This window comes from Corythoichthys intestinalis, chromosome 22 (genome assembly GCF_030265065.1).
Source record: "Corythoichthys intestinalis isolate RoL2023-P3 chromosome 22, ASM3026506v1, whole genome shotgun sequence".
NCBI classification, from domain to species: Eukaryota; Metazoa; Chordata; class Actinopteri; order Syngnathiformes; family Syngnathidae; genus Corythoichthys; species Corythoichthys intestinalis.
In genome coordinates this window covers 27,729,622-27,757,273 of record NC_080416.1, presented here as the reverse complement: position 1 = coordinate 27,757,273, position 27,652 = coordinate 27,729,622, and the positions used below count along the sequence as shown (strand labels likewise).

At 37.9% G+C, this 27,652-nt stretch overlaps 1 protein-coding gene across 3 annotated transcripts in view; it reads left to right on the top strand.

The window, feature by feature from the left end:
• Positions 1-27,652, top strand: part of LOC130910728 (POU domain, class 2, transcription factor 1-like) — a 257,235-nt gene that overhangs the window by 10,078 nt on the left and 219,505 nt on the right. For 2 of the 3 annotated variants that reach the window (XM_057828254.1, XM_057828253.1), the window contains one exon: positions 2,717-2,792. The gene's annotated coding sequence lies outside the window, so the exon portion shown is untranslated. Of the gene's footprint in view, positions 1-2,716; positions 2,793-6,480; positions 6,646-27,652 lie in introns of those variants that run through there. The other variant, XR_009061899.1, reaches the window with a different exon arrangement.

Below are 27,652 nucleotides of genomic sequence, written 5' to 3'. Positions count from 1 at the left end.
GTCTTGAAGTTTGAATTGAATTGTCTGATATGCATGTGTGATACATCATCGGAAAGCTTAAAATCTCAATTTTCTGGGGGAAGAAAAATTCTCAACAGGAGGGCATTTTTAAAATAAAATTGTTTTTTAAACAGCAACACCCTATCTGGAGGTGAGAGCAGAATTACAAACACCATGACTTTAACGAGATATTATCGCGTAGTTGTTTCGATTAAAAACTCCATGTAGTATGTGTCATCGAGTGTCAAGACACAAATGTGAATGGCCGCAGCCGGATATTTTTAGGATTTTATGGGTGAAACATGGTAATATAACTAGGGTCACGATGCAGAAATCGCAGACATCAAGGAGTAGTCGAGATTTTCTTTTTCATATATTTACCCTTTTAAACGTTTTTTTTTTTTTTTTTTTCAATTTTTCTTTGTTTGGATCGATTATTTATCATCTAACATACCGGAGAAAATGAGACTAACAAAGAAAAAAAAAAAAAGAAAAAAATAGAATTAAGCGATAGTTATGAGGTAGATATCCGTGACTTTTTTACAGATGCCATTTTTTTCATTGTGATATAATTTTTAAAAAGTTTAAAATATATGAGTGAATAATTCTTTTAAGTCGTTTTTTTTGTAAATGAAATATGAGAGATCAATTAATGATTCTAAGCTAAAAACAACAGACATTTTGAATAATAAATATGATTACCTTCGTTTTATGGCTGGGTTGAAACAATAGCGGTTGCGGGACGTCTGTAAATGGGGGTATTCAGGGTAAAATGGAAAAATTAAAAATAGTTCGGTGGCTTAATGCGCCATGAATCTGCTATGGCAGCATATAGACATATTGTTCTATCAAACACAACAGTTGTTTTGGCTTAAAATACAGCAGTTTCTTTTAAAGAGGAGTGCAAGAGGAGAAACTGCTTTTTCAGTCTTGTCTGTGTTTTCCACCATATACATGTATATATATATATATATATATATACAGTATATATATATATTTCAAACAGTGGTATCGGCCGATACTGCACAGCCATGTATCTGTATCGGGCCCAAAAAATTGTGTCGGTGCAACACTAGCACTAACCTTGTAACCAGTGTTTTCTCTCACAAGAAAATCCGCCGTGCGTCCGTCTTCCGGCAAAACAAAGGAACTGCGACGCTATTATAAATTGTCGTATTTTGAGCATGTCGTCGGTGGTAAAAACAATTGGCGAGTCAAATTTTACATTGGATGTCGAAAAGCAATCTTATTTTGAGGTACCATTGCATTTGCTTGAGAATATACTGGACTGTCTCAGAAAATTAGAATACACAATATTCTAATTTTTTGAGACAGTCCTGCGTATATATACAGGACTGTCTCAGGAAATTAGAATACACAATATTCTAATTTCCTGACTGTCTCAGGAAATTAGAATATTGTGTATTCTAATTTCCTGAGACTGTCTCAGGAAATTAGAATATTGTGTATTCTAATTTCCTGAGACAGTCTCAGGAAATTAGAATACACAATATTCTAATTTCCTGAGACTGTCTCAGGAAATTAGAATATTGTGTATTCTAATTTCCTGAGACAGTCTCAGGAAATTAGAATATTGTGTATTCTAATTTCCTGAGACAGTCCTGTATATATACGCAGGACTGTCTCAAAAAATTAGAATATTGTGTATTCTAATTTTCTGAGACAGTCCAGTACAGTGGTACCTCTACTTCTGAAATTAATCGGATATGGCAGTAGTCTTGTTAAGTGAAAATTCCATAAGTAGAGATGTGTTTTCCATGGAAATGCCCTCATCCGATGCAAGCCCCCCAAAAATCATACATAAATCTTTAAAAAGCATAAAAATGAATCAAAACATGTAGGTTATTGGACAATAACAATAAAAAGAGTTGTGAAGAATGTAAAAATAATAAAGACTAAGAGTTAATACACTCACGCAATGCTGTCAGAACACGAGGGGGCGAGTGAAATGGACGCTGGGATACACATATACACATACAGTAGAGATTTCTCTTAGACAATTGGATGTCAGTAAGATGCTAGGAAATGGCCAATGTCAGAGCTGCTATAACTACAGTATGTTATGATCAGTAAACGCTGGGAGATGAGAGTAGCTGCCCATATACTGTATTTTTGCCTTTCGTATCTTGAAATTTCTATTGTAACAAGAGGCAGTATTTTCCTGTTGAGGTGTCTTAACCTGAACATTTCTTACGTAGAGACGTTAGTATGTAGAGGTACGACTGTATTAAGAATGAGAATTTTTTGTCTATTTTTTTTCATTTTTATAACTTAAAATGTGTAAAATAGTCACAAATCGTTGGAGTATTGTTGATTTTTATTGGTTTATCTTGTGATCAGTTAATATCCTCAACAAACATTAAAGGTCATGCAATACAAATAATCAACATTTTTATAATAATTATTTAGCTAAATAATGCCTTTTACATAGATTATTTATTCTTGTTAACATAAATACTGTATATAAATGTGAATCTAGGGTTTTTATTTTCAGATCTGAGTGTATTACTGAGGAGGGAATAAAAGTGGTCTTTCTCTGTCCCCAAGAAAGTTATGTATTATCAGCTATTTATCACAGTTGACCTTTTTGTGAGCTTATTATTATTTCATGTTTCTTTTAAATAATGAGTCAAGAAAATGAGGGTTTGTTGGCTTCAGTGTTGACGTAAATGTTTCCTCTTTTGTGTGATGGCAGAAACGGACGTGTCCAGCAAATAGCCCGGTCCCGACTCCTCCTTGCTCAACCGCCATACGATGCTTCAAAGACGAAGGTGAGTGTGAGGAGGAGGAGGATGAAATGGAGGATGAGGCAGGATAAAAGCCAGGCTGGAAATCCGGCTGGCCGAGCCCCCCTTCTCTTGAAAACCGCCCCCCTCCCGCGCCCTCTCGTAACATTCTTCTTCTCCCGCTTTCCCGCTCTCCTTCACCCCTTAATCCCTTACTACTCGGCCGCATATGTTTCCTAATCCGGCCTGCGTGTGTGGGAGGCCCGCCTTCATCCGCCTCCTCCGTCGCCTTTTCTCTCTCGCGTTGTTGCATCACTTAGCTTATTTTTGCTCGAAGCCTCAAATACTCCAGGTTAAAAAGGAACAAAAATCTTTTTACATCCGCTACTCTTGCACTTCTTCCTCCTTCAATCCCAACAAAAATCTATGGGGGGGAAAAAACAGTCTGACTTTTCAATGTCTAGTAAAATTCGGTTCACGGTGACGAATATGCTTCAGCAATAGGTGAATTTGAAAATACTATTTTTTTAAACATACTTATTAAAAGTCCGTTTTTAAAATATTACTTGGGGACTTTTCGTTCTCTAGCTCACAAGTGATTTTGTCTTCAAATCAGAAAGAATTTGGAGGATGTCTTCCAACTAGAGAGGGATGACATTCCTCAGCCTTCCTGGTAAAGTTTATTCAGGGGTACTGGTCCAATCTCGGATTCAGGAGAAGCAGTGTGGTTTTGGTCTCGGCCAGGTCTTCGAGGGTGGATAGGAGTTCGCCGAACCGGTCTACATATGCTTTGTGGATTTGGAAAAGGCGTTCGACCGTGCCCCTCGGGGAGTCCTGGGTGGGGTGCTTCGGGAGTCAGTGGTACCAAGCCCCCAGGTAAGGGCTGTTCGAGCCCTGTATGACCGGTGCAAGAGTTTGGTTTGTATTGCCGGCGGTAAAGCTGGGAAAACATCGTCTGGCGATATATCGTGCTCCTTTATGTCCTGTTGGAGGCAGTCTTTCAGGTCCTCCGCGTGTTCGTTTTCAATTCAAGTGAGACTGCTAGACTAGATTGTTAAATGAAGACTGGAGGCAAAAGTTCAATACTGCAGTTTTAATTTCTGAAATTACTGGGTGCATTTAGTTACAGAACAAGCCGTGTAGAGAAATGCACACTAAACAGATGGCTTGGCCTTCCCTATATAGTGTACAGATAAGGAGGTGTGTCTTGGAACGGTGATTAGCTCTTCTTGCAGATCTTGCAAAATAAGTCATGAGCCTTGCTGTGTTGGCAGTTAAAAGTCCATGATTATCTGAAGCAAAACTATCAGCAGTTTCAGTGAAAAACAATTCCATTTTTGGTCATGCTTGGCAAGCATATCAGAAGATTGCATTAGGCGAGATGCATTCCGACTTCAGTCCCAATACCAATTATCAATACTTTTTTCTGTGTATCGATACTGTAGATACTTCTAATGTGCTGCGCCGGCCACAAGCAAACTAGAGATATCCCAATCTGATCACTCTCTGTCCTGCTGCTTTTCTTGGTCCGTAGTGCGCTGGAGTTTGCTTGTTAAAGTTGACGGTGATTGACAAGTGTTGAAGCTTTGAACTTGCCAGAGAAGCCTGGTAGCGCTACCTTGAAAGACACCGAATGTGTCAATCATCGTTGCACTTGTTAAACACAAGCGGTAGTGTGCTGTATTGTGTGTATGTAAGTGAGCAGCTGTTCTCAGCAGCATGAGCGGATTTTGAGTGGACTTACTCAATGAAGCATTGAATAACGACAAGTGTTTTTCTACGTTATTCTTGTTTATAAATATTTCAATGGGACAGTAACATGTTAAAAACTTTTTTTTTTTCTTTCTCCTCGGTACCTTATCGGGACTCGGTATTGGCAGATTCTAAAAATCAGGTGACTCTGACTTGAGTGCAAAAATATGCGATCTGGACATCCCTACAACAAACAGTTCAAATCTGCCAAACCGCTAGGGGGCACTACTGCAGCTAACAGCAGTCCAATAAAGATACTATGCTGAAAAAAAGAAATGGACTGTTATATTGCACATTTGAGTTCTTTAAATTGTGAAGTGTTTTAAAATAGTTTTTGTTCTATTTTACACAGGAACAGTTGCTGCAACCGTTAATGCACTTTTCAGTGTAAAAACTAGAATAAATGTCATGGCATCTAGCTTAAACGGAGATACATGCCTCTGCGTTTCTATAAATTTTAGAAGGTAATATATTGCCATTGTTAAGTATCGCAATATGTATCGGATCACCACACAGGTATTGGGGTATGGATTAAATCGGGGGGAAAAAGCGGATCGTCTCAGCCCTAGTCGGCAGTAAGTCGGATTCTTCCCAGTGAGGGTTGGACTCCGCCAAGGTTGCCCTCTGTCATCGATTCTGTTCATAACTTTTATGGACAGAATTTCTTGGCCTCGGCTTTGCATTTCTGCTTTTTGCAGAATATATGGTGCTGTTGGCTTTATCAAGCCGTGATCTTCAACTCTCAATGGAGCAGTTCGCAGCCGAGTGTGAAGCGGTTGGGATGAAGATCAGCACCTCCAAATCCAACACCATGATCTTCAGTCGGAAAAGGGTTGCGTGCCCTCTCGAGGTCGGAGATGAGAGGAGTTCAAGTATCTTGGGGTCTGCGAGTCACGTCATCACTCGAAATTAATATCTGAAGCCCCTCCATTTACTGCAATATGGACCCGAAGAGGTGCCATTTGTCTGTGCTACGTTTGCGCTGGTTGTTGGGACACCCCTCTGTTATTGAGAGAGTTGGTACGCTCAGTCAGCCGCGGCAGTTGGATACGGAAACGCTGCGAGTGACGTCATCACTTGAAATGAATATCCATCCATGATCTCCCGCTTAATCCGGGGTCGGGTCGCTGGGGCAGCAACTTTAGCAGGGAAGCCCAGACTTCCCTCTCCCCAACCACCTTAACCAGCTCCTCCGGCGGGATCCCAAGACGTTCCCAGGCCAGCCGAGAGACATGGTCTCTCCAGCGTGTGTCGTTCCTGGAGCCTCCCGCCGGTGGGACATGCCCGGAACACCAGGCGTCCAGGAGGCATCCGAACCAGATGCCTGTGCCACTTCAACTGGCTCCTCTCAATGTGGAGGAGTAGCGGGCCGAGTTCCTCCCGGATGACAGAGCTTCTCACCCTATCTCCGAGAGCCCGGACACCCTGCAGCTTGTATCCGGGATCTTGTTCTTTCAGTCATGACCCACAGCTCGTGACCATAGGTGAGGGTAGGAACGTAGATCAACTGCTAAATCGAGAGCTTGACCTCGGTGCATAGTCCGCAGAAATTAATATCTCAATATCTAAAACACAAAAGCAGCACAAACTAAATTTTTTACAGCACAAAGAAATGGCACCATTTCGGGTCCATGTAGAAATAAATGGGGGGCTAAGTTAGCCACTCAAACTTAATATCGTTATCTCAAAAACAATAGCAGCACTAACAAACATTTTTACAGCACAAACGCACCATAAACGACTGACGCCTTTTTTTTTTTTTTTTTTTAGCCATTTTTAATCAAAATGGGAGACTGGATCACCTCAGATTGACCTAGAAAAGAACTGTAAATATCTTAATAACGATAGCAGCACATTTATTTATTTATTTATTTTACAGCACAAACGGTGGAAATTGTTTTTATATAAATTTGTGTCTGATGGGGGGCCAACTTCATGGAGGTTTCTCTGCCTTTTCTTCCTCTTGCCCTTTTTCTTCCAGGAGAGCTCAGTGCTGCTACACATGCTATGGTGAGAAGTGGTACTGCGCTGCAGGTGCCCAACTCACCCAACAGACTTGCCTGGATATGACATAACTGATTTTTTTTCATTGTTTTTAATATTCTAGATAAATGAATTGAAGAAAATACATTTTTAAAAAGGTTTAAAAGGGCCCCTCCCCCATTTTATTGCTTTCATTTTCTCAGGTGGCTTTCTTCTCCTTGTCCCTCATTACAGCTGCTCTTGAAACACACACACGCACACACACACGCGACGACATGATCTTTTTGTCTGTTGACCTGCCTTGGCTTTGCCTCGCTGCTGAATGAGTCTTTTGTTCAGCCTTGTATAGGCACATGTCAAGTTATTCTGGAGCAGAATGAATGGAATTAACAACCACCCACAAAAAAAACAGTACAATGAAAGAATATTGTAAATATAAATACGTCTACTGGGTTTCCCAACACTTCCTGCTTCCGAGGCATCTCGTGGAGTTTCCGGCCTCGTCAATAGTGTCATATCGATAGGTTAATAGGCGGCGTGTCACGTTCACTAACTCTCTGATTAGTTGACACTTCACTAATCCGCACGGCGTTGTGAGTTATTGGCCCGGCACATTGATTTCCGCGCCGCCGTCAGCCGCGGGGTCGTAAGTGAGCCTGCCGTTATCGATTGGCCCCACAACAACCTCGGCCAGCGCTGAAACACACACACAATTAAATAAAATGTCATATTTCATATTTCTTTATTTATGATAATCAGTTATGTAGTTGTTTTAGATTCAAACAAAATATATATGTACATTTCTTGCTATAGGAATTAAACTTATAAAATTACTGTAATAATGTGTTGCATTGCATCTATGACAGTTTCCAGTATTTAAAAATGGAAACCACAATTTTTATACTATTTCTAACGATCAAAATATAGGAAAATTAATTTTGTTTTATATTTATAATTTCTACCAATAATTGATGCATATTCTTTTGTCAAAATATTTATACTTTTTTCACATTTCCTATGCAAATGAAAATCTATTAAAAGAATGTTCCTTTCAAAAATGTTTTTATTGTAATAAATTATTGAATACATTTTGCTGTAAAATGTTTTAAATGTAGACAATAATTTTGTGACATTTTGAATAATTGATCAACTAAATGTACTGCATCTAAATATGAATATAGTAATACTTAAGTTATACGTACATTATAAAGAAGCATATTTTATGATAATGCAGTGAAGTACATTTAATAGGATATTTCATGTAAAAATACTTCATAAATTTACAGAAGATGAACATAAATATTCCATAATTTTAGCAAAATATGTAATACTATAGTTGAAATACGTTAAGTACTTAAGATTTTTACATAAATTATGTATATTAGAATGAATGGAAAAAAAAAGTGTAAAAAAAATTTAATTGGAATATTTTATAATGATCGTACTGCAAACAAATAAAGTGTATAGTATATAAGTGACAATAGTATAAAGTGACCAAACATATACTGTATAGTCGAAACAAATGATAAGCGAAATTAGGCACATATAACAATGCTACCACGGTTATTAAAACGTTACGAGTGTTCCTCTATTACCTCTAATCATAATGTCATAATCAAATTTCCAAATATTCTTGTGAAATGATTAGCAGTATATAATAAACACCTATACGGTTGTGCGCGTGTGGGCTGCGGTTCATGGCGGTTAAACATTTTTCTTCCTTCTTAATTGTTTTTACTCGAGCCATCGGCATCCCGATTAGGCGCCATTGATTCCTCTCCGCTAACTTCATTGATTTCTACATTTCTCATTGATCTCCTCTTCTAAATCTGCCGGTTTACGCTCACTGTGTCTCCTCGTGTTTGTGTGTGTACTTGACTAAGCATTTATTTGGGTTATCTGTCCACGCTTGATACATTTCCACTAGTAATCAACAAGACGGCGCATCAATGCCGCTCCACTCGACATCCTGGAGGAATTGTGCTCGGAGGAAATGCCCGTCATTCACGCCATCCTTTACAATCGACGAAACATTTCCACGCTAGCTAATTTAGTTAAAGCTGCCACCGATAATTACAACAGATCACAACTCTACCATGTGTGCTTACAGTTAGCCGCTAAGCTAAGGTAATCACAGCCAATACATGCACTTCTCTTAATGGCATTCGTTTTTTCATTCCAAAATGCTTATGTAGGTTGGAGTATTGGGAAACCTTTTATAAGCCACGTACCTGAATCTTTTTAGCGGCGCACATTGACACCTTTTAAAAACATTTGTTTTTCTAAATAAGCTGACTTTCCAGAAGAAATGTTCGGAATGTCGTACAATAGGGCAGACTTTCCCAACGTCTTTAAAGCTGAGCAACCCTAGAAAATGGGTGTCAAACTCAAAGTCCGTGGGCCAGATCTGACCCACCACATTGGTTTGTGTGGCCCACAAAAGTAAATTGTCTTCATTTTTATACGAAAATAAAATGAAAATAAAAATTTCTGTAGCCTTCGACAAAAGGTCGGCAAATTCATAAATCAGAGTACAGTGGTACCTCTACATACCAAGTTAATTGGTTCCAGGACCTTGTTTGTAAGTCGAAATGGTCGTATGTCGAGCAGGATTTTCCAATAAGAAGACATTATAATTCCATTAATTTGTTCCACAGCCCGAAAACCTACACTAAATCCTTAATAAATACTGCTGGTACTATTACAAATGGCAATTACACATAACAAAACAAATTAATTATAAATAAAAATCGGAATAATAATACAGTATAATGATAATAATTCCTGTAATAATGTAACGAATCATGTTCTAGAGAGGCAAATGTTTTTTTGCGAACTGTACCTAAACGCACCGCAATGCTGACGTGACAGTGAAATAGGTGGGGTTGAGATTTTACTTTCTCTTTTGATGTTCTGTTGTTATTAGCGTCAACTGCGACAGAGAGTAGGTGTGTTGTGTTGCACAAGTTCCGAAATAAATGATTAAAAACCTGACGAACCTGGCGATTTCTTTGGCGATGTTATGCAAATAAAAAAATAAAATTCCTGAGCGTTTCTTCAAACTATGCAGAATTGCACTTTCGTTTCATAAGAGCAATAAATGCATGTAAAACTAAACTAAAATACCTGAGCCTCAAACGATACAAAAAATAAATGATGATGGATGATGAATAATTGGCTAACTTGCATAGCAAAAATCCGCTAGTTGCTAAAAAATGCCAACTTTTTTTTTTTTTTCAATGCTCTTAGCAAATCGTTCACACGTATTGCCACAAAAAACTGTTTAGTATACTTCCAAACTAATTAACGAATGCATAAACGTATTAGCTCAAAATCTTACAACCTTATGTTGGCCTTAACAGGGAGCAGCTGGATTCAGCCATGTTAGATGTCATATTCACTGTTGCCACTAGAGAGCAGTGTATCCACCCAAATCAATAAAACTAAATGCAACACTTTCAAAACAAACCATTACTACGTCACTCTAATTAAACGAATTGTCAAAGCAGCAAAATTTGATCCGAAGCTTTTTTTTCGAATCGAATTACTCGAGTTAGTCGATTAATCATTGCAGTACTAATTTACTGTATTTGTTATAAAAAATAATTTCAAATGAACAAGATTTTTTGGAAAAGATAACAAATATAATAGTTACTAGTCAATACATATAGTACATTTAGTCAAAATTTTATAACCCATTAGTTTTCAACTAGCTCATTGGCTGCCATTGATGCAGATACATGTCCAATCCATTTAAAATAGGAGGGCTGACAGCGAACAAACTTTGACATATAGTGATCATTTAAATTCATAGAAGGATGAAAAGAGCCACATGATTGGACGTCTATCATCGTCAATGGCACTAGAGGAGTTAAATTGTGGCAGCCGAGTTGGCAGACATCACGGCGCTCTGTGTGAAACTCCCTCCATTTTGTCCAGTGATGTGTTCATTTTTATTATGTACGTATTTTGGCCATTTCCAGCACTCTTCTCTTGATCCTCTCAGTGTTCAAGGGTCTCATATCACACAGTCGCAGGCAGGCCGGCCGGCGCATTGGCACGCCAGAGGTTACACCATCTCGCAAAGCTCCATCCGTATCATCGGCATTACCGCCGGCCTCGATGGAGCTGCGTTTCTGCCGAGCTAAGCACTTTACACTGCACCCGAGCGGGGCCTTCACGCGTGTTACGGCGTCTTCGGCGTAAGCGCCACGCGTCACGCCGCTCGTAAATCCACAGAAAAAAAAGCTCTCGTGTGTTGGCATGAAACCGGCACATTGTTACACGCATTGTTACGCTAGCTCCCACCGCCGCGTGTACGGCGCGTTTGACTCGCTGATACGTTTTTGTGCTACGCGGCCCGGAGTAATGGATACATGGCAACCATTTTGGCAGCAAGAGGAGTTATCTATTCTCTATTACTGTAGGTCAGAAGGGCAGGTTGTGTTAGAATGTCATGAAACGTACAAATGCCCAAAATTTAGTTTGTGTTTAATTCATCCTTTAAACAAACTGCCATATATCCATTACTAACCCCCCCCCGAAACATGTTTTGCTATGGGATTAATATAAAAACAAATAGCAATTACCATTAAGCAGTGTTTTTGTAACTTTCTGGTTCTGGCTTGTAACAAAGCAAAAACAAAAAAAACAAAACACAAAAATACACACAGTCCCAGGCTTCAACTGGGATCATGTGCTTTGGTCAGATGAGACCAAGATTGAGCTTTCTGGCAACAAACACTCTAAGTGGGTCTGGCGTGCCACGAAAGATGTGCATGCTAAAAAGCACCTCATACCCACTGTGAAGTATGGGGGTGGGTCACTGATGCTGTGGGGCTGTTTTGCTTCCAAAGGCCCTGGGAACCTTGTTAGGGTGCATGGCATCATGTATGCTTTGAAATACCAGGACAATTTAAATCAAAATCTGTTGCCCTCTGCCCGAAGGCTGAAGATGGGTCGTCACTGGGTCTTTCAGCAAGACAATTACCCTAAACATATGGCCAAATCTACACAGAAATGGTTCACCAGACACAAAATCAAGCTCCTCCCATGGCCATCTCAGTCCCCAGACGTTGTTTTGTTGGCAAAAGGGAGTTGTACAAAGTATTAACACCAGGGGTGCTAATAATTGTGACACACATTATTTGATGTCAAATAATTTTTTCTTTATGTGGGATTTTTTTCCCCCACTGAATGAATGCACTTGTATTGAAGGTTGGATTTTTCCTTTTTTTTTTTTTTTTTTTTTCCATTAAGGTCCCATATTATTTGAATTAAAAAAAAAAATATTCGAAGCTAAAAAACACATCTTTTTCAGGGTGCCAATAATTATGGAGGGCACTGTATATACAGTATATGATCCACAAACACTTAGATATCATTCAAATGCATCTTAACATGGACGTCAAAACAATCTTCATGATCCGCAAAAATAGTGAAACTGTATTGCGCATGCTATCCCACTAGCTAGCAATGTTACTTTGTATAAAACGACTAAGTTCATGAACAGAGTTCAATAAAACATACAGTATTTATTGAATTAATTAGCTTATTATTAGTATTGTTGGCTTCTGTGCATGCTTGGCCACTAGCTTGCAATGCAACTTTGTATAAAACAATTTCATGTACAGCGTTCAATAAAACACATTCATTGAATGTATTACCGTATTAGCCTTGTCGGCTTCGGCTATTCTGTTCACACTTGTGTTAAATTTTATTTACAAAAGCTACCTTCTGTGTAATGGTAATGTATTCTTATTTATAATGTAGTAAGGTAACTAGTTGACTCATGAATCATTTTTTATAAACCACGCATGAACATTATTTGTCAGCTTCATTTGTATGGAGGTAGATTTGTGTCTTTATTATTCAATCAAAAAAAAGTTGCTTCAATCAAATAAAAAGTTGCTTCAATCAAAATATATATTTTCAGTCGAAGAAAACGTCACTTCAATAAAAAAAAAAGTGTTTGAATGCAAAAATTGAAACTCCAAAAAATATATTTAAAAACTATTTTTCTTTGTTTGAAATTAAAAAAAAAAAAAAAAAGTCTTTTTTTTTTTTTTTTTTTTTTTTAATTGAAACACCATTTTTGATTGAAGTCATATAATTTTGCGTTTGGACCACAATTTGGCTAGGACATTTGTGTCTTTATTATTCAATCAAAAATTAAGTTGCTTCAAACAAAAGAAAATATATTTTCAAAAGAAAAATCACTTCAATCAAAAATGAAAAAAAAAAACAGTTTGAATGAAAAATAAAGTGTTCAAATGCGAATTTCTGAGTCTTAAATATTTATTCACGTTCAAACCTTTTTTCTACGATTGAATTAAAAAAAAAAAAATTAAGTGATTTTTCTTTTGAAAATATGTTTATTTTTTTGTTTGAAGCAACTTAATTTTTGATTGAATAATAAAGACACAAATGTCCTAGCCAAAATGTGGTCCAAACGCAAAATTACATCAATCAAAAATGGTGTTTCAATAAAATTTTTTTTTTACTTAAATTAAAAAAAAAAAAAAATTCAATCAAAGAAAAAGTTTTCAAATATATTTTTTTGAGTTTCAAATTTATTTTTACATTCAAACACATTTTTTTTTGATTGAAGTGACGTTTTCTTCGATTGAAAATATGTATTTTGATTGAAGCAACTTTTTATTTGATTGAAGCAACTTTTTTTTGGATTGAATAATACACAAATCTACCTCCATACATTTGAGTTTGTATTCTGAACAGATTCAATTAAGAACAGCGTGCCTCAAAAGTAGATGCAAAGCACAATTTAGCATCCCATCAGAGTGCTGTCCATTAAATTGGTAGATCAAACATGGAGGCTCACAGAGCGTATGCTACTTGTATATACTATTGCATATGCTATTTAGCAATAAGTGGCGTTACAAGGTAACTACGACTTTATTTACCGAGCGGACACCATGTAGGGAGGGAATACACCTAATAACCGATAGGACAGAAACAAGGAAATCAGGACAGATTTTGGTATGACTATTAGGGTTCTTTTCACATTAGACCAAGAGGACCAGGATCTGGTTGGGGAGAAAGGCACACTAATTGATTGGACAAATTTAGAAGAGGAAATACCTCCCTCCTGAAAGGGAAGGGGAAGGGACCTTGGAGCGTTTTAGCAGCTGCACGTAATGTAGCATAAGTGGACCCTGGTCCGCTTGCATTCACAAGCAAAGCAGGGTTTAAAGCTGACCGAGACCCACAATTTATTAGCGGACCAGAGTTCGTTTGTTTGGTCCGAACTAGAGTTCAAATGTGCGTTCACGTTTACAAAACAAAGCGGATTATCTCAGAAAAAGAACTGTGCTCCATTTAAAACGGACCAAACAGTGCTACGAAAAAAAGAGTATCTGAACCTTTTGGAATTTCTCACATCTCTGCATAAAATCACCATCAAATGTGATCTTAAATGTGATGTTCACTTACTTATCCCCTCCCCCCTTCTGTCATTGTTTCCATACTATCCTCATTAAATTATGATAACCTAAAAATCTTTGGGTGGTTTTAGTTAAAGCAGTTTTTACATCTGTGTGATTTTGACAAAGACCAGATCACATTTGATTGTGATTTTATGAAGAAATATGAGAAAGGTTCAGATACTTTTCCATACCACGGTAGTGGAAAGTGCGCCCTTAATCGCATATGTTTCTGGAGTATTGGGAAACATGTTTCTTTGCTAGTCTGCAAAAATATGGCTTTATGTGAAACCGATTAATAATGTGTACCCAATTCCTTCATATTATGAGTATTTGCAAATAATATTTAGTTGTTCAACTCCTAGTTTTCAACTAGAACTTTCATGATTAGGAATATCTGTAGACGAGTAATTGTCACACAAATAATCGTGATCGACAAATATATTGTCAATTTTTTCTCTCTGCATTATATGCTACTATCATAGTATGAGCTTAATATTAACCTAATAAAGAAGAGCAATTTGTCAAGAAATCATCATTGTAACTTCTCATTCTGTTCCTTCTATTAAAACAACAGCTTTAGTGCAGGATTTTAGCCTGTTCTGTTAAAACCTTTTAAGGAATAATGCACAGGTGAGGTAACAGGTTTGACTTAAGGACTTTCACCTGAAATGTGTCCAAAACGCTGCGTGGTTTCGTGACTAGACTTTGAGCTGGCATGTTGATCACTGACACAGGCATTAAAGCATCCAAGTCATCATAACAAAGACGACTGCAGTTGCCTGAGTTATGGATGTCTGCTTCCGCGTTTGCGTTGTGGGACAGAGCACATAAAACGAAACTTTAGGGATATACACTTTGATAGAAATACATTTCTATTCATGGAGAGGTAAAAAGACTGTAATCGCAAATATGAAACTTATTTACGAATATGAAAACTATTAGCGATTAAACAAATGTCATATTCTCAAAAGCCCAATTTACAACGTAACCTTGTATAAAAACTTTGATTGCGACACGATATACAGTATGAAAACCTTAAGAAAAAATTCCGCTGTACCACGGTATTGCAGTTATTACTTTAAAATGTGTTATTTTGAGATGTATGGGTTTAACAGCAACAAAAAATCCATTGAACAGGATTTTTTTGTTTTCCACAAATTTGCAAATTGAAACATTGAAATGAATATGTTAAAATAAATAAGTAAAACAAAACAAAAAAAAAACAACTGAAATATTTTCAATAAAATTGAAATAAATAGAACCCATTGACTAAACCCACAGCCCAAGTTGCTAAACATTACAACAAAAATAATTATTTCCCATAAAATAAGTGAAATTTGAAATAAATTTATATATCGGGCAATTCATTAACTTTAAAGCTCCATCTCAACATTTTTAGAGACTTCCTCATTTTCTACATAATTCTCTCAGTCCAGGTGATGATGTAGGAATGTGAGTATGTTCACCTTTTCTGGCTTAATATACCACTACTACTATTAGTATTAATTAGTTGAATATTAATGAAGACAGAGAGTAAGAGACGGAGCACGTGTGTATGACTAGTATCATTATTTACACATTATACTCACACACACACACACACTGTGACTATGTTCACCTTTTCTGGCTTAAAATACCACTACTACTATCAGTATTAGTTGAATATTAATTGAGACCGAGAGTAAGAGACGGAGCACGTGTGTATGACTCTTATCATTATTTACACATTATATACACACAAACATACACACTCCCTCAACACAAAATCGTCAGAGAAGAAAAACGCCACAGGCTGTATTATGAAAATGTTATTTTGAACAGATGTTTAAAATGGTGGAAAACTTTACAAAAGTACGCTTATAGTGAGGAAACAAGTTAGCCATCTTGTCATGCTAACTAGCCACTTTAGTAGCCTCGTTAACAAGCTTCGTTATAATATTTTTTTTACCGTCGCCAGACACTCGAAACATGCTGGAGTAAACTCTTGCAGCTGGTGGGAAACGTTTATGACAGCGTTTACCTATCTTAAATTTTGTGTGAAGGGACAGATGATGGTCACGTTAATGTGAACTCATGTAGGAGGTGTTGCCTGCATCTCGGCTGTCGTTCCTCTTCAAAGCCGTGGCCATCTGTTTTTTGTCGGTAGCCAAAATACCAAAGCCTAATAATACCATACTAGCGAATGTCTTTTTTTGAGGGGGGGGGGGGAGCACAGGTGAAGTTTTGACAGCGACAGTTGTGTCACCGACACACATGACACGGCAACAACTGCAGGGGGAGGGGTGTATGCTGCTGCTCCAAGCTAATTCTTGCTGCATTTTTGGGACATAAACATAAATAAATAGCTAATACCCGGACGTTATGACAGAAAACTTAAGTGGTTTTGAAACCGTTTTCATACAACAGTAACCCTTGAAACCAGTAACCGGCACATGCCTAGTTGAGACTAATACAGTGATTTTCCGACTATAAGGCGCACCTGACTATAAGCTGCCACCCATCAAATTTGACACAAAAAACGGTATTTGTTAAGTCTCACTGGACTATAAACCGCGGCTGTCCTCACTGTATTATATGATATTTACACTAAAAGATATTAATCAGTAACACTTTGACAATGGTGTCATTAAACTGTAATAAGACCGTCATAATTATGACATGACACTGTCATGAGCATTAATGAATGCTTATGACAGATGTCATTTAGTACCATCCGGTTTATTATCTCACTTTTGAATGGATGTAAATGATCCGAGCTGGACATAAATGGAGTGACAAAATCTGCCAAATGACACTTAATGACATCTGTCATAAGCATTCATTAATACCCGTGACTGTGTCATGCCATAATTATGATGTTCATATAACGCTACTGTCAAAGTGTTACCTATTAACCCAAATAAATCAACAAATAAGTTACACCACTATAAATCGCAAGATTCAAAATGAGTTCAAGTAGCGGCTTATAGTCCGAAAATTACGATACTCATTTTTGCCCCAAAATAAATTTAGACGCAGTATTTTTTTTTTTTCTCTAAATTTTTCATAAATAAAACCTAAATAAAACCTTGTCTAACCCATGCTGCCATGCAAATGATTTTTTTATGCCTTTAGAGTTATGATACATTATTGATGTGTGGTTATATTTGTTGTTATACATCACAGCATATTGGGGTGTTTAGTCTTTGCGGCACACTTGTGCCATAGCTTGTGACATAATTGTACGTCGGTATTGATTGCCAAGCTTACCCCCCTTCAACCCCCACATTATTGATGAGGACGAATTTAATTCAACCACCTCGTTTGTCAACACGACATGGCCATTTAACAGTGAACTCTTTGACAGACACACATACACACACCTACACGCACACTTATATATATTCAGTGTGTAATTCAAATTGCTCTACCCTAAACTTGTAGTATTTCATGGCTAAATACATTAGTGTTGTAGAACAATTAGAGAGGTTCTGTGTACATACTAGGCCTGAACGATATATCGTTTAAACATCGCCATCGCGATGTGCGCATGTGCAATAGTCCCATCGCAAGGACGTGCGATAGTTTTTTGATTTCATTTTTTTTTTATCCACAAACGTTTGTTTTGAGGAAGGAGAGGGAAAAAAAGCGCACAGCTTCTCTTCCCTCCAGCAAGTCATCGGCTCCTCCCCCTCCCCCTGCAACAGCGGAGTGGAGGGAGGAGGGGCTGAACAGCAGAGCGGAGGGAGGAGGGCCCGTTCTCAAAGTGAAAGCAAGCAATCAACACGTTGGAGGAGCAAGGAAGACTGTATCCAAAAGGAGTTTTGGAAGTATTTTGACAAGAACAAGACTATAAGGGACAAAAAACAGCCCTGTTGACAGTGCCTCGCCATGGTTGCCTCAGCAAGAAGTAATCTGTCAAACATGTGGGACCATTTAAAACGCAGATATCTATGCATTCCTGCTACGAGCTCCCTATCAGAGGCTTTTTAGCACAGGTGGGAACATTGTTACGTGCCAACGTTCTTGTCTCAAGCCTGCTATAGTGGATAAACTAATAGTCTTGGCCAAAAACCTATGAGACCCAGTTGAGAATTGCTGAGCAAGGAAGGTGGACGATATGCAGACAAATACATAACACAGCTGAAGGAATGTCTTTTCTTCTTTTTATTCATGTGACAGCTATCAGGAAGGCAGGAAATTTGGGAGTTAAAATGGTTCTGTTATTCATCACAGTTATTTGCAGTTATTCAGTTCAATTATTTACAAGTTCAATTGAGTTTCAGTGTTTCCCCTAGGATTTTTTGAAGCTGTGGTGGTGGGCTGCATCGGAGTCGGACAGCCTCACCATGTCGTGCCACAGCGAATTTTTTTTTCTTCATTTTTCCCCCCAAGAAGAACCATAACAAAGATATATTTGAAATATTTCATTAGCCAGGCTAATGTTGTACCTCTCAGCTACAGTACATGTATGTAAAATGCGTAGCTGATTACAGCTACGTTACCCGATGTACTAATGCGACTTTTTTTCTCGTGGCAATAGTACGACTTACATCTCGTAGTGACTCAGGGTTGGCAACCCAAACTGTTGAAAGAGCCATATTTGACCCCCAAAAAAACACAAAAAAAACTGATACAGTATGTCTGGAGCCACAAAAAATTAAAAACCTTGTACAAGCCTTATAATTATCGATACTAGCTATATTAGCCTACTATAGAAATACGTAATTAGCCTTCATGATTAAATGTTTGTTTTCCCTGCAGTGGATCCTATAGAGAATGACGCACCACGTGACTACTCTGTTGTACTATGCCACCACAAGTTTAACTTCATTACAATATTAATGAATTGAAAGAATGTTTGTGTCATGTTTGTCCTCCTAGAAATCCTATTAAAACAAAAAAATATATTTCCCTCCCCCATCTTTTTCCATTTAAAAAAAAAAAAAAAAAAGCTCCGAAGCATCGCTAAAGAGCCGCATGCGGCCCGAGAGCCGCGGGTTGCAGACCACCGTCGTAGTCCTCCTTTTTCCTTTTATTTGACCCTCATAAGTACTACATTACCACAACAATAACAATCCTTCTGTCAGCTGACCCATTTAGAGCACTGGGGGAATTCTAATAGCCGTGTAAAGAGTTTTACTTGATTCGGTGAGAAGGTGAATAGTTTTTCCCCCGTTGTTCGTAAACTAAATTTCCACACAAAGGCACGTCGAGGTACCATTAACTTAGCAAGGAGAGGTATGAGAGTCATTTTTCGAGTGTCCCAGAGCTCGCGAAATTTGGGTGGGGGGGGCGCATTTATCAAAGTTTCGTCAGCCGTAATTGTCTGAAGTGTGTTGTGCCGAAAAATAGCCACTCCACGTGAAATGTCCCCCCTGACGGGAGCGCCCACACGTCACTCGTACAAACAGCCTTTTCTTACCAATCGATGGACACAGAAACGACGTTCTTGTACCGTGAATATGTATCATTTTACTCCGCTTGAACTAATAAATCGTTTACTGTGACCAACGCTCTGAAAATAGAGCAAGGCTTTATTTTGGGCCCCGCCTCTCCGCAGTCTCTCAGCGCAAGTTAGTCAAAGTTTGCTTTCCGTCCAAGACGGCCGTCCACCGCTCACTTTCGCCGAAAAGTCCGATCCAAATTATTGTAATGCCCCGGATATGGGCAAGAAGGAGAGAAGTCTGTATTTGCTTACCCACTTTATTGTGGTAACAATAATAAAGAAAAACAATAACAAAATAACAGCGGGCTGCTACAACATGCGACCGCTATCTCTCGCTATCTCGCTCGTTCTCCCATTCTTCCTACTCGTTCCCCTTGCGTCTCTTAAGGGGGGGCCTGCATAGTTACGAACATTAGGCTACAATACACAATGAATAGGTGTCCGCTGAACTCCTCCCACTCGGCTGCCGCTAGTTTGAAGCGGCCTTAAAACATTTTTTTTAATTTAAATAAATAAATAAAATACATCTCATTTGCCAGGCGTGGCGGCTTTCATTTTAGTGTGGCGGTGCGCCACAATCTGTTGAATATAGGGGAATCCCTGAGTTTGTATCTTTTATATTTAAATTTATTGTAAATCGTATTTTTCAAATAACTATATATAGTACAGCTGCACATAAAGTTTTGATACTTAATATTTTTGTTGAAATATTTTTACAACTTTGTTGCCGTTTTGCAGTTTTATATTGTTATATTTTGTGTAAACAACTCAGGGGACTAATGCACTTGCACTTTTATTAGTCAGATTTAATATTTAAGTTCAAATATGTTGACAACTTTGTTGTTTAACTGAGGTTTTTATTTATTGTTATAGTTTGTGAACTCTTTTGTCATATTTAATATTTTTGTTCAAATATGTTGACAACTTTGTTGTTTTACTGAGGTTTTTATTTATTGTTATAGTTTGTGAACAACTCTTTTATTTGTCATATTTAATATTTTTGTTCAAATATGTTGACAACTTTGTTGTTATTTTACAGAAGTTTTTATTTATTGTTATATTTTGTCAAAAACTTAGGGGACTAATGCACCTGCTCTTTTATTTATCATTTAATGTATTTGCTGCTGTTGAAGTGTAAAATATAATATTCAATAAATGATCTATTTTGTGCAGACATGACTTCCTGGATACCTTCATACAGAAATCTTCATCATTCACAAATTAAACGGTATTATATGAATACACTGTGGTCACGGTGTGTTATGTAAAGTATTTCCAAACAGCTATTCAAGTCATTTAGTGAAAATTTCTTTAAAAAAGATCTTTTTTTTTTTTTTAATATCGCAATATAATATTGCAATATATTGTAAACCTAAAAAAAAATCGCAATAGTTTTTTCCAATATCGTTCAGGCCTAGTACATACTGTATAATTTATACATTTAAGCGTATAATCAAATTAGTAGAGTCCACCAGCAGGACATTATGATTAAAAAAATTAAAAAGATATATTGGGGGCGAAAAGGGGGAAAAAAAAAAAAAAAAGGACATATTGCTATTGATGAGGCCCGCCATGCGCCATATTGCTCACCTCTCTTTCAAACCCAAACATCCCCACGTACACGCAAGCACACACATGCACGTGCACCCACCCTCCCCAGCTGCGCTGGACGCACAACACGCACTATATTTTTCAAGAAATAATTGCTTTTGTCTGGAAGGAGTTGGGATGTGGGGGCTCCTCCGCGCTCAAAGCCTTTTATCTGCTGAGGGGGGCTCCGGAGTGCCGACCGGTCGCTGCGTCCGCCCGTTCACCCCCCCACCTTGCTCATTGGACACGCGGACGTCGTCTGTCAATGGGGAGGGAGAGAAAGGGGGGGATGAGGGAGATGGAGGTGACATATTAGCTTGTTGGGGCTCCTTTGTGACGTGATTCGGAAGGACGGTCGCTGAGTGAAGGACATAACATTAGGGACAGCGTTACCTTTGACAAATCTGCCGTTGCAAGGATAGTCGTGCTTGATTTTGATTGTACAGGTATACAAAATTAGTTTGTTCAAGTGATCTTTGTCGTGTTAATTTGGTCAGTTATGTAATTAAAAAATATATAATCCTATAATTTGCGACAATACAACAACATTGTAAAATAACACTGGAAATAACTTGAATGTTAATTTGAAAGATGTACAAGTTTATTTTAATCATAGTAAATTATAAATTCTTTTATTCTTAATCAACAAATTAATAAAATACGATATGGTGATAAGAATAGTATACCTTTCTATACTTTAAAAAATACAATTTACAGTTGAATAAAAATGTTTTCTATATTTTCAATATTTTTAACAGTATACATTTTGAAACATTTTAAAAAAATACAATGTTACAATTAACACGTTATTTTTGTTTATTTCATTAATGTTAGAGTAAATTAAAAAAAAGTGTGAGAAAATTAGAAAAATTAAAAATAAATTACATCCATGCAGATTAAAAAAATCATTTTAATAATAAAACAAAAAAGATAAATTGCAAGTCAACTGTTTTCTATTTTCCTAAAATATCTAATTTTATAAAAGAAAATATTATTAAAGTCAATACTTTTGGCCCAGGAACACCAAAATTTAACACTCCTCCTTCCTCCCTTGTCGCCGCACGGAAGTGCATCCGTTCCAATATCGATACGGTAAAATTCAGCTGAGCGGCGCTTGGTCTGTATCCGTTGCAGTGTAACGCGCCGGCAGAGTCCCGCGGGGGCCGGGACGGATCAATAACTTATTAACACCTCGGCCCTTTAGGAGTGTGCGAAGGAGGAGAGCGCCGCGCTTGATTATTGACTGCCATATTTACCGTATTGATTAGTGTATTTGTAAGAATCTTTATTGGCGGCGATGATGATCTGTGGCGTTTACTCACACTACACAGTCGACGTCTCTACTCGCAATTGATGCCGCGCCTACAAATAGTAGCTGCTGCCTTGACTCATGGTTTTTTTTTTTTTTTTCCAACCCTTTCCACGCCTGTAACATCAGAACGTTATTGTATCAATTGTAAACAGCAGTATTGAAATGTCATGTGGTGTGGTCCTTTTCACGTTCTGCGCCCTTTCCAACCGGGATTCCAGTCCACGCTGTCATCTTGGCAGACAAGCGTGCTGACTACCAATGCTGAGGAAGCACTGAGGAAGTGCTGTTTGTTTAGAAGTATTGCAAAAAACCTTTTTCCCTGAGAATTTAGAAGGTCGTACTCGCCGCCTGGACTGTTAGCTCCATAGTCAGTACGCTCAACCGCTGCGGTGACAATGATGATTCAAATCGGTGTTGTTTTTGGCAGCCCAGTGTTGTTTTTGTCAACAATAACTACACCAAAAATATTTCGTCAATGAACACTTTTTTCATGACGATGTCAAGACAATGACGAGCGAAAAATGTGTTTTGGGAGACTAAAACATAACAAGCCTAATGCTAGTTTTTGTCTGACGAGACCACAACGAGATGAAAATGCGCAATAGTTTCCCTCACAGGCTCACAATGTGTGACAATTTTATGTGGTGTTAGTCTGCATCGTACCAGTGTCTGGTTGTGTCACTCATGTGACGTGCTGCGCCCCCTACACTCCCTCACCAGTGTATAAACCTCTCGCACATACAGTAAGATTTGTTTTTTTGGCCAGCGAGTATATGCAATGTTACTTTAGTCTTCAAAGGTCTGTCCTGAGTAGTGTTGCTGCTATCAATTATTTTAGTAGTTGATTAATCTATCAACTAGTTAGTTTGAATAATCGAGTAATCAAATTAGGAACATTTAATGCGTTGTAGAATAAATTTTGGGAGATGTAAAACAAATGCTAAGATTGCAATTTCAAACGCGGAATAAATGCAAATACAAAATAAAATTGTGCAGAGTTGCACTTTCGTTTTAAAATAAAATACCTGAGCTTAGCTTCAAACGGTATAAAAAAAATAAATAAATGAGGATCCAAGTACAACAAAAGAACAAGTGGATAACTTGCATGCCAAAAGCGCACTAGCTTAAATGCTATAAAATGCTTTTAGCAGGTTTTTTTATTTTTTTTTATTTTTTTTACAATGCTCTTAACTAATCATTCAAATGCATATTCACACAAAAACGGCTAAATATACGTGCAAACTAAATTATGAATGCAATATAAACATGTTAGCTCAAACAAAAACTTACCTTATGTTGGTCTTAACAGGGAGCAGCTAGATTCATTTATGTTAAATGAGTTATGTCATATTCACTGTTGCCACTAGAGGGCAATGCATCCATTCAAATCAATAAAACTAAATGCGAACTCTTTCAAAAAACAAAAAAAAAAATACGCCACTCTAATTATATGAATAATCGAAGCAGCAAAACTCGAAGCTTTTTTTCTTATTGAATTACTCGAGTTGATTAATCGTTACAGCACTAGTGCTGAGTGACCATCGCACACTAGATGTAACTCTTAACGTTAGCATACCATTTGCGTTAACGTTCGGCTAATGCTAATGCCGAGCATCCTCTTAAACTTAACAAACTTAAACTTTTTTGACATACAATTCATTGCGTCCAGGTGGGTGTAATTAATTGAAAATGTTTTTCTGGTGAGTGTATTCTATGCTCGTCTCTCAATGCTCATTTGAAATAGTTGGAATCCTTTATTTTTGGAGTAATTAAAAAAAATAATATATTTTTTTTACAGACAAAACATTTTGAGAAAACGCCGACTACAACTAGACGAAATTTTTAACGATTTGTCATGGACGTGGCGCATTTGGTAGCTGGACTTGTCCTGGGACTGAAGGATTAGTGGGGTTAATTCCCAGGTATGACTCCCCACTCTCGAAGTGCCCTTGGGCAAGGCACTGAACCCTAATTTGCCCCCAATGGGTTGACAGTGCCTTGCATGGCAGCAACACCATTGGTGTGTGAGTGAAAGGGTAAAATGTGTGCTTTGGGCATGGTAACCATGTAAATAAATGCGCTATATAAGTACTGTCCATTTACCTTTACCATGTCTAAAAGATGACGATACAGTTTCTTTTTGATTGAATTGATTGGATCGTTGCTTAACCGGTCAAATGTATCGATCCAGTTACATGTTTCATTGCACCCTTACTTAAAGTGCCTGTGACACGAAAAAGCATGTTTATTTCATAATACGCGCGGTATTTTATGCCCCTGAATGATATGGGCCGCTTGGATGTGTGTGGAAGCGATTGCTATTTTTATTTAGTTTTTTGAATCCCGCGCCATGAAAATGAGTGACTTCCGGCTTCGGTCTTGCATTGAGGAGGAGGGCGCTGTGTGACGTGTACGGTAGAAGACGTCCTCTTCACGCTACAGTGTACTGTTGTGTATGAGGACGAAGGATTCAGTTGATTTTGCGGATTAATACGTTTATTTTTCGCATCACGCCAGCCAAACTGCTGCAGAAAAATCATTCTATATGAGGGAGAGGCGTATGCGCCTTTTTGGAGTTTCAAAAGGTTCCTATTCACCGTGGATATTTACTGTGGGACCATTGGACTGACGAGGAAGTGAGTAAACATCTTGTTTTGTATTATGTCAAATACGAATACAGCGATTACAAAGTAAACACTACAAACTTCCTTTAAATGAAGGACTACTTATGTTTGATCATTGATAGGCATGTAAAAAGCTCTCCTAATGGTCATTAGCAGCAGCACGTTAGCTGCACAACAAATCCAGCCACCCTCCTCCGGGGAACGAACTGTAAATTGCTCTCCGCCGGGCGGTTTGCCGATCCACTAAGACAATCGACAATCGGGTCGTCATGTCAAATAATCCAGGATAGTTATGTGTGATTTTCCACTTCGAAGACTTTGAAACATCACTCGGTTCGGGTTAGCATGTCGGCTAGCTGTCACGGCTTCTGGTTTGTTTACATTCTCCGAAGCCGGGGAAGGGAAATGACATATGTCCGATTTAGGTGTCATAAAACATCGTTCGGGAGGTGCGACAGTAAAGGTGAAGTCGACATTTTTGACCATTATGGAGTAATTTTGCCATGTCGTCCTGAATAAATGCATTTTTATTATTTCCTATTCCATTCAGCACAAGACTGTTATTTGTCATGAACATGCCATTTATTTAGCAATTGGGGAAAATACTTGGATAAAAAGAATATCTTGTAAAAATATTGAAGTAAAGAGACAGAAACAATGACATTTTGCCGCTCTCTTCGTCGCGTTTTCCTCGTTTTGAATAGTTCCCCCTCGACGGGCTGACTGGTCCTTCTCAAGCCATTTATATGGCTATTGGGGAAAAATACTTGGATACAAAGAATATCCTGTAAAAATATTGGAGTAGAGAGACTGAAACAATGACATTTTGTGGCTCTCTTCGTCGCGTTTTCCTCGTTCTGAATAATTCCCCCTCAATGGGCTGAATAGTAAAACCAATGAGCCCAGTCTACCGTTGATGTCATCCACCTGTTGGGGACGCTAAAGCCCTATAATGGTAGGCGTGGCTAACCGGCAGATTAAAAGACTAATTTCTCGTCATCTGTGCTTTTCTAAATTGTTGTATATAGTCGAATCGTCTCAAAATATGATTCTAATTCACATAATAATGCCATTTAAGACTTTTTTTCTCGTGTCATATGCTCTTTAAATCACCAATATCATGGTGATACGGTAGAGATAGGATATTTTCAGTTATTACAAATTCTTCTACAGAATTTTATATAAGGGCCCTTGATTGATGTATTGCACTGTCTTTGATATTTAAAGCAGGTGCAAGGTATTTTGTAAATATATAAACATGAGAGACAAACTGAGTGAGTGAGATGGAGAATGAGAGATGCACCTGCTAAAATATACATCAAGCGTATGCGTTCGCGAGCGTGTGTAAAGGGGCAATCGATGCCCTGCAGGCTTATGTGATGATGTGATTATTGGCTGCATTGTAATGACGTAATCAGAGGATGAATGGCCCGACTCCACTGTTGTTACGATACAAAGGCTATTGACCAATGACCGTAAGTCGTTAAGTGCATTTGTGTGGCGGTGTATCGAGATTTGATTTCGTGAGGCTGCGTTTGAAGTTTTCATTTTAAATTGGAATTTCTGATTTTGAATTGGAATCCACAATTGTTAGTTTGATTTCAAATTTCCGTTTCTGAGTTTTAATTTTAATGACAGAGATCCCTCGCCAATTCACGCCTCGGAATTTTGCGGTTTGTTTTGCAGATTTTTGAGGTACTGTATAAGGCTCCCTTGTGCATTGTGTCATCTTCATCATCATCATCAAAGTGCGCAGGTTTTTCTTCATCATCATCATCATCATCATTGTCTGTCAAGGAAGGAGCCGCTGGAGTCTGTTTTATTTACAAATTTTAAGATATATGCATGTATACATGTACAAATCATTGTTTTCGCATGGACTGTATATATGGCGGAAAACACTCAGGTGACTTGAAGTTCCGCTCTGAGACCCCCTATTTGGCCAAATTTCAAAACTGTCCGATATGCACGTGTGATACATCATTGGAAAGCTTAAAATCTCAATTTTCTGGGGGAAGAAACATTTTGAACAGGAGGGCATTTAAAAAAATAACAGCAAAACCTGAACTCGAGGTGAGAGCATGCGAGAGCATAATTAAAGACGCCATGATTTTAACGAGATATTATCGCATACTTACCTTGTTTTGATCCAATATATGATCCATATAATTCTTTATATGGCTAGGTTGAAACAAAAGCATTGCGTGGTGTCTCTAAACGGGGGTCTCCAGGGTAAAACAGACAAATTAAAAATAGTTCAGGGGCTTAATGCGCCATGAAACTGCTATGGCAGTATATAGAGATTTTGTTCTATCAAACACAACACTTCTTTTGGCTTAAAATACAGCAGTTTATTTTAAAGAGGGGTGCAAGAGCAGAAACTGCTTTTTTAGCCTTGTCTGAGTTTTCTGCCATGCCATATATATATATATATATATATATATATATATACAGTGCCTTGCAAAAGTATTCGGCCCCCTTGAACCTTGCAACCTTTCGCCACATTTCAGGCTTCAAACATAAAGATATAAAATTTTAATTTTTTGTCCAGAATCAACAACAAGTGGGACACAATCGTGTAGTGGAACAAAATTTATTGGATAATTTAAACTTTTTTAACAAATAAAAAACTGAAAAGTGGGGCGTGCAATATTATTTGGCCCCCTTGCGTTAATACTTTGTAGCGCCACCTTTTGCTCCAATTACAGCTGCAAGTCACTTGGGGTATGTTTCTTTCAGTTTTGCACATCGAGAGACTGACATTCTTGCCC